Source organism: Phalaenopsis equestris, unplaced genomic scaffold, assembly GCF_001263595.1.
Source record: "Phalaenopsis equestris unplaced genomic scaffold, ASM126359v1 Scaffold000240, whole genome shotgun sequence".
Taxonomy (NCBI): Eukaryota; Viridiplantae; Streptophyta; class Magnoliopsida; order Asparagales; family Orchidaceae; genus Phalaenopsis; species Phalaenopsis equestris.
In genome coordinates, this window is record NW_018164682.1 from 807,831 (window position 1) to 815,538 (window position 7,708).

The 7,708-nt window shown below is 33.1% G+C and overlaps 1 protein-coding gene across 2 annotated transcripts in view; it reads left to right on the forward strand.

The window, feature by feature from the left end:
- Positions 1-5,418: 5,418 nt before the first annotated feature.
- Positions 5,419-7,708, forward strand: part of LOC110024061 (protein ABHD18) — a 10,904-nt gene continuing 8,614 nt past the window's right edge. For both annotated transcript variants that reach the window (XM_020723793.1, XM_020723795.1), the window contains exon 1: positions 5,419-5,704. The gene's annotated coding sequence lies outside the window, so the exon portion shown is untranslated. The remainder of the gene's footprint in view (positions 5,705-7,708) is intronic.

Genomic DNA, 7,708 nt, shown 5'->3' on the forward strand with positions numbered 1-7,708 from the left:
ATATATATATATATATATATATATATATATATGAGAAAATATCTTGCCTCACAAATATAAATTTTTATATATATGAAAAACATGCATTACATTTTGAAAATAATAATAATTTAGAAAATTTTATATGCAATATGTCTTGATGTTAGTGTTCTTACTCAACTAGTGATTATTTCACGGAGACCTTCGATTGAATCCTCCTGTGGAGGATCGATAGGATCGATCAGATTTCCGCTCATTTGGCTTCTCTCCTTTGCTTTTGTCTGCCGCCCTTTTAGGATCGAATATATCTTTAATGTTTAGGTTATGTGAAAGAGGAATTTATATTAAATTTCAATTATTTGTGTAATACCAATGTTACCCTTAGGATTATTTAGAAGTATGTCATCTCAATGTCTATTTATACATTCATGTTTGTATTCAAGTGTAATAAGATAGATTAATAAAAGAGAAATAAGAATAGGCCTTATATTTCTTCGGGCCTATTCCATTTTTTTCCTCTCTTTTATGTTCGATCTCTTCCCTTTAAGTTGGTAGCAGAGCCTCCAATCTTACAATAACCATGGACTCAAGCCCCTCAATATCCAATCAAAAATGTCAGCAAACTAAAATGACTTACAACAAGTTTAAAGAGATAAGTATTCTCAAAGATCTCAAAAAATTTGATGTCTCAAATCAAGAATGTGTCAGATGCATGTTTGACACAAGACAATTACTATATATAGAAAGTTCAAATATAAAAATTGCTTACAGTAAATGTTTTTGATCCATTTTTAGATATTAAGATCCCCCCTTGCAATATTACAAATGGACCAAGATTGTGCAATTTGGCAAATGGTGGATATAAATGTAGCTGCAACAATCTTCTCCACCATTTCACTGTTGATTCTTCCATACATCCTTCATCTAACTACCACTGTTGAAATCTGACAAACATTGGGAAAAAGATTTTAGACCTCAAATAGATCTAGAGTCATTCAATTAAAGAGTGAACTTCATAACATTACTATGGAATCAAGTACCATAACTCAATACTTAATCATGGTCAAGAATCTGGTGGACAACATCGCTGCAGCAAGCTCTAAAGTGGATATAGAGGATATCATCCTCTACACATTAAATGGATTACCTCCCAGTTACCAAGGCTTCAAGACAGAAATTCACACTAATTTGCAACCCTTTTCACTTGAAGATTTCTAAGGTCTTACTTCTCAATGAAGAATGCAATATTGCATAAGAAACCACATGACCCACTCAACATACAGCCTTGAGAACTTTCAAGAACAAAGGGGATACCAAAACACAAGAACTTTCAACAAGAATTAATTAACATAAAAAAATATGCAAAATAGAAACACGTCCAAATCAAAATCGATTATAGTATGCCGTATATGCAATAATTGAGGCCATTCAACTAGTCAATGTTGGCATAAAAAAATAAAATATAAACCTCCCACTACTTCTATTATAACAGCTTTAACAACACAAGTCCCACCCTAGCCACAAAATTGGATGTTGGACACAGGCATCAGTACTCATCACACCCCCAACATGGATCATCTGCAATCTTCTCAGCCATATATGCAAGGGATTAGAACAAGTTGTGGTAGATAATAGACAAAATTCAGAAATAACACAAGTGGGTAATGTTATACTTCCCACACCCGGTCGCAAGGTAAAACTTTCCTCTCTATTTATAGTTCCCAAATTATCCCATAATTTAATATTAATAAATAAATTAGCTAAAGATAGCCATTGCAGCATTATTTATTATGATGACAAGTTTTAAATTCAGGACTCCAATACTAAGAAAATTCTTCTAGTTGGACCAGTTGATCAAGGGCACTTCGCACTACAAGATGTTCAAATATTTGGCATCAAAGAATTGGACTCCCACACAATCAAGTTTTTTCTATGCATTCTTATGCTTATCCTCAACTCAATATTTCTTCATGTATGTCGAAATTTTTAGACTATTATCAAAACAAAAGTAAGAAAATTGCCTCACAATAGTAGTACTACTACATAATGCAAATTAGAAATAATACTTTATGATACTTGGGGGCTCTTTCCCATTCTTCTATAGAAGGAGACAAGCACTATGTCAAATTTATAGATATTTTATCTTGTTATTGTTGGTGCAATTATTTACATCACAAATCTGAAAATACCTCATAATTTATATACTTACATAAATGGATAAAAAAATATAAATTATTTACGCTCTGATGGCAGTGGAGAATATATATATATCAAATGAGCTTAAACTATATATGCAAGAAAATGACATTCAACATCAATTTAGTTGTATCTAAACTTCTGGAAAAACAACATAGCTGCAAAGAAACATCATCACATCATAGAAATGTCTAGAACTCTTCTAAATCCGTCTAACCCACCCATAAATCTTTGGATGGAAGTAGTTCTCACTATTACATATCTTATCAACTCTTCATTCTATTAATACAAAATCTCAATCACCTTTTCAACTCTTATATCAATACCTACATGAATGCCAAAACTTGAGAACCTTTGACTACCTCTATTTTCCTCAGCAACATCACAATTTCCCACATAAGCATTCTCCCAAAGCTCCCAAATTCATATTTGAGGGCTACAATGCACAACACAAAGGCTAAAAGTGTTTCGATATGTAAGCACACAAATTTATTTTCTCATGTCATGTTAGTTTTATTGAAACTAATTTTCCCTATAAAACACCTTTAGCCTCTCAATCACCTTCGGTTCACCCTTCTTTATCAATGACTTGCCCACCACCTTTTTTTCATTCCTATGCTCATTATTGCTTCTAATCATTCAACCCCCTCAACCCACCTTCTTCTGACTACCCGTCAAGTTATTGTCTCTCCCTCACCAACCACATCCCATAGCAACTCTCAAATCTCCACCACCTATCTCAGTCATTCTGAGCCTACCATTTTACCCTCCTGCATAAACTTTACTTCCCCTACTCTACAACCCATCTCTCATCCACCTATAAACAACACCCTATGGTAACTTGCGCTCAAACAGGACATTTCAAACCCATGAAAAATTTTTATCTTCAACATAGTACTAAAACACAGGTTGAACTAAATACTTACAATCAAGTTGTGCAATACTCTCAATGGCGTAAAGCTATGTTCCAATGAATTCATGGCTCTACATCAATAAGGTACTTGGGAACCTGTTCCCCCACTTCAAAAGCAAAATATTTTAGGGTGTAAGCGGACATTTAAAAACAAGTATCATGTTGATGGAACCATAGCAAGACATATGGCTTGCTTGGTTGCCTAAGAATTTTCACGACAATGAGGCATCGATTACCAAGAGACATTCGATTTCATGGCAAAGTTTCCAACAATTAGATTTCTTATTCCTTTGGTTTTCAACTAACAATAGCCTATTTAACAATTAAATGCATCTAATGCTTTCTTACATGAGAAGCTTGATGACACGACTTATATGAAACTACCACCTAGATTTGCTCATGCTCATTATCGTCACCATATATGTAAGTTAGAAAAATCCATATATGGTCTCAAGCAAGCTTCACATCAATGGTATTATATTTTATGTACTTTTTTATGTCAACAAAACTTTATTTTAAGTATTGCAGATCCTTCATTATTGTTTTTTTGTCACAATAATATATGTATCTATTTACTAGTATAAGTTGATGATATTTTAATCACAATATATGTTGATGATATTTTAATCACAAGTAATTGCAATCATACTATTATTGAGCTAATTGTAAAACTAAGCACTCAATTTAACTTAAAACATTTGGGATCCATATCCCATTTTCTTGGGTTAAACATTCAACAAATACCAAAATGAGATTTTCTCAATCAAACACAATATTTAAATGATCTTTTGCATAAAACAAACATGCAAAATGCAAAACCTGTCTTGACTCCTCTTTCTACCACCTCTTATAGAAACACTAAAACAATCAAATCAATGAAGGATCCACATATGTAAAGACAAATGATTGGTTCCCTTCAGTATGTAATTGTTACTCACCTGGATATTACATTTATCATTAATTATCTTAGCCAACATATGCATAACCCTACAACCACACACTTTCAACAGCTAAAACGCCTTCTCAGACAATTAAAAAGGAACTCCTAACCATGGTCAACCTAGAGTTTCTAGTGATTTTTCTCTAAGTGCTTATGCAGATGCCAGCCGGGCAAGTGATTAGTGAGACAAAAAAAAAAATACAATATAGACTCTTTTGTGTAAATTGAACCAAATCTCTTATCTTGGTCCGCGAAAATGGAAAATAATGCCTCTAGATCCTCAACAAAAGTTAAATGTAGGGCTATAACAACTACTAACATGGAGATTCTCTGGCTTCTACAACTTATATAGGAAATGACAGATCAAAAGTTAACTCTCATGACAATCTACAGTGATAAAACGTCTGCAATAGCTCCCGCTTATAATCCCGTTTTTAATGCTAGGACTAAACATGGACTATCACTTCATTCGAGATCATCTAAAACAGAAGCAAATCATTCTCAAGCACATATTGAATAATGATCAAAATGCAGATATTCTTACGAAACCTTTACCAATCGCAAGCCATTAATATATGTCCACCAAGTTGGTGATCACAACCCCAGATCATCACCTTGAAGGGGGTTAAATGGAGACCTTCGATGTGGATTGGATTTTTGATTGTTCGTCTTCTCTCCACTGCTCTCGCCTGCCCCCTCTTTCTAGATCAAATGTCTCCTTAGTGTTTAGGTTTTGTAAAAGAGAAATTTATATTAGGTTTCATTTATCTGTGTAATAACTATGTTACCCTTAGGACTATTTACAAGTCTGTCATCTCAGTGTCTATTTATACAACCATGTTTGTATTCAAGTGTAATGATATAGATTAATAAAAGAGAAATAATATTAGTGCTCATCTCTCTTCAGGCTTTCTTTCCTCTCAATTCTATTTGATCTACTTCCTTTAAGTATTATAATTTAGCTTATCGAAAAATACGATTAATATCATGTATGATGATTTAAAGAGGAGACATTTTGATATAAATTTTCATTTTTTATTTAATTTTTGAAAAAAATATGTTAGATTCTTGACATATTATCATCAAGAACCTCCTAAAATCAAGATTTATACTCTTCAAAAATTAATTTTCTTATTTATCTAATTTGCATTTGATTTAAAATTTATATAAAAATAAGATATTTAAAAAATAAAATATTTTTATATCGAGATTTAAGCATGTATTTGCATATAAAATTTGAATTTTATCATAAAATATTAATAAAAATAAATAATAATAACTTTAGGAAATTTTTATTAGTTTTAAATTAATTAATTGATTTTCACAAAATATTTTGTTACTTCAAAAATTATCCTAACGGGCGCAGCGTCGGGTAATACCACTGACACAAATGCTTTCTCCTTTCCGTTCTATACCCACACCCAAGACCTCGCGCCCACTGTTTTCTCCCACAATTTTGATCTGAAGATTCGAAAATTGCTACAGAGCTCTTCCGCTTGGATAGTGAAATGCTCTTCTCCTTCTCTGGAAGTCCTTCTACGATGTCTCGCTCGATGCATCCGCTTCCTTTCTAGTTTATTTTCCTTGGGTTAGATCTTTATTTTGGGTTAGATCTTTGACTTTGGCTAGTGGCTTTGTTGAAGGGATCAGATCTTATTTAACCAGTGCGAATCTGGGTAAGAAATTTTGCATTAATTTCTTCGCCATTGTCTTTGTTTTCAGAAGTTTCAGGGATTAGATTGTTTTTAGATGAATGTTTTGTTTAATTAGGCCCATATAAATGCTCTCTAACATATTTTACTGAAATATGTGTGGGTTTGTCGCTGATTGATATGAACCTTGCGATTGAAGGTTGTTTGAAAGCGCAGATCTTAGTGGATTTGATTGTGCATTCTGTTAAATTGGCTCTATGGCAGTAGCTGTTTTGCTATTACCGTATCATTAGTTGTTGCAATACCTATGTTTTTCTTCAGTAGGATTGGTCATTCTTATAAATTCTTCCCTGTTTCTATATATATATATATATATAGATAGATAGATAGATATTGTAAAAAAACAAAAAAAAAGGGAAAAAAAAAACTCGATGAAGGATATTCTACTTAAAGTTTGCTAAGTGAAGACATGCTTTCTTGAAGCACAAGACAATTTATGTGGGCGCTGCTATGGCTACAAGTAGGATTTAACTTAAGTAAATATATTGCAAAGCTATCCGTCAATGTTGGGAGATGATCAGATGATACTTTGATGTGCTATTTAAGTTTGTTAATCTATGAAGGCAAATGAATGGGATGTAGATGAAGAAATTACCTTTAGAGTTAATATTGATCCTAAGGTTAAAATGGCAAACTGCCTTAAGGTTATTTTTCAATAACATAATATATTGGACAATAAAGATAATTTATATAAAACTATAATTAGATCAATTATGTTGTTTAGATCTAAGTGTTGGTTGATGAAGTATTCGGTGACAACTTTGTAGATTATTGTGAAAATAAAGATGTTTATACTGATTTATGGTAATGGTTGGACGGATATAATGAAAAATGCTTGTATTAGAGGACAACTGCCTCTTATAGATAAGTTTGGGAGTAATGAGATTTAATGCTTTGAGCATGCATAACACTATGTAGATGCACCAATTAGATGGTTTGATAAATGGGGTATGACTATGATGACTTGTTTTTTTTTTCTTTTGTCTTAATATCTAGAAGTTCCATTCATGTAAGATTCATCAGGACCGAATGGAGGATGAAGATTCATTAAATTAACCATAAATAGTTGGATAAGGCTAATGATTACATTCACCATCTCTATTGATAGCCAATCTTTTTTAAAACGAGCATGCCTACGTGAGTGCCTCGCTTTAAGACCTTGGACATTGAGGTAAGTGACTTGCATTGTTTGAGAGATGGGTGTGTTGAGGATTATGTTAGTTTCTTAAGATGTTAATTTAACATAAAATGATATAAAATTAGCATCAAGAGTCAGAGAAATCGACTTGCGGATTTGGAAACAAGTTGATCAAAATATAGGTGAAAGAACCTTAAGTTATATTGTTGTAAATTTTAAGAATAAGGAGGACCAATCTAAGAAAATAAAGATGGAGATGGAGGAATATATACGATAATAGATGAAATGATGAGTGATTTGATGATTTCAAAAATGGAATAGATAGTTGTGAACATTAGATTATGTTTGTGCTATACATTATACATTTAAATACTTGGGGTGTGTTTGTTTGGGCGTTACAGGAGGAGTTCCAAACCGAACCGAAAAATTTAGGCTTTTGATTCAATGATTTGGGGGAGAACTCGAACCAGATTTTGGTTCCTTTTTTTATAACCGTGACTGGCCCCCTATTGCCACATCTCACATTCAAAACCTTTTTTTTCCTTGATTTACCCTAGCTTTCTTTGCACGCCTCCTAACGAGAGGCTAAGGAGGCCTGAACCGGTTCAGCTAGTTGGACCAAGAGGGCTGACCGGCCCTTGGTCTAGGGGCTAGGTTTGCCCTCTAAGTGAGAGGTGTTCCCCTTAGTTATCTACTATTATTTATATGTTTTTTTTTTTTTTCTGTTTTAGGTTTAGTTTTGTTAAAATTTATGTTTGGATAGCCACCAGCGTCCCCCTTTTCCCGTCTAGGGTTGTATCCGACGACGAGAAGGTGCTCCGGCGGTAACT